General features: G+C 38.9%; 1 protein-coding gene across 1 annotated transcript in view; it reads right to left on the reverse strand.

The window, feature by feature from the left end:
* UPK1B (uroplakin 1B) overlaps positions 1-741 on the reverse strand; it is a 26,532-nt gene that overhangs the window by 3,158 nt on the left and 22,633 nt on the right. The gene's annotated exons all lie outside the window — the stretch shown is intronic.

Raw genomic sequence — 741 nt, forward strand, 5'->3', positions numbered from 1 at the left:
AAAGTTTGAAATTTTTTTCTTCCAAAAGATTTTATTGGTGATTTGTTTGAGGGCAGCATTAGTTGGTGATTTCATTTCTTCTGGTCTGTGAAAACCAAGTTGTTGTTGTTTTTTTTTTTAAATCATTGAAGGGACTCCTATATCATGCTTTCTAATTTTTCATTTGACCTCATATTTCAAAATATCTTTATTGGTTCTAGAGAGACCTTGAAGAGCCACCGCGTATGTGCAAGAGAATGATTTGTTTTTTTATTCATCAAATAATTCATTCATGCATGCCATAATCTAGTAAGATTTTATATGTGGCATACTCTGTTTTAGTCACTATGCAAAGTGCTACAGCGACACACATGTGCGGGGCTAGACCCGCTCTCTGAGTGACCTTCACTACAGCCCTGGAAATCAAAGGGAATGCCTAGGAAATGCAAAAAACAGCCTAGTTCGATGAACCACGGAGGTTCACAGGAAAATGTCCTCGAAAGGCTGACCTTAAAGCTTAGGCCCTGCCCAGTGGCTAGAGGTTCTGTCCTTTTTGACTGTGCTCCAGTCCCTTGTTAATCCACTGACAGGCCCTGCCTCTGCTATGCCTTGATTTCTTCCTTATATACTTTCTGCCACCTACGTTACCTCCATCCACCTAGATGCGCAAATGAAAAACCTTGGAACTATCCTTAACTGTTTTTCTCTTATTTGACATCAAATATTGAAGCAAATCCTTTTGGTCTACTTTTAAAATATATC

This window comes from Pteropus vampyrus, unplaced genomic scaffold, assembly GCF_000151845.1.
Source record: "Pteropus vampyrus isolate Shadow unplaced genomic scaffold, Pvam_2.0 Scaffold1, whole genome shotgun sequence".
Lineage (NCBI taxonomy): Eukaryota > Metazoa > Chordata > Mammalia > Chiroptera > Pteropodidae > Pteropus > Pteropus vampyrus.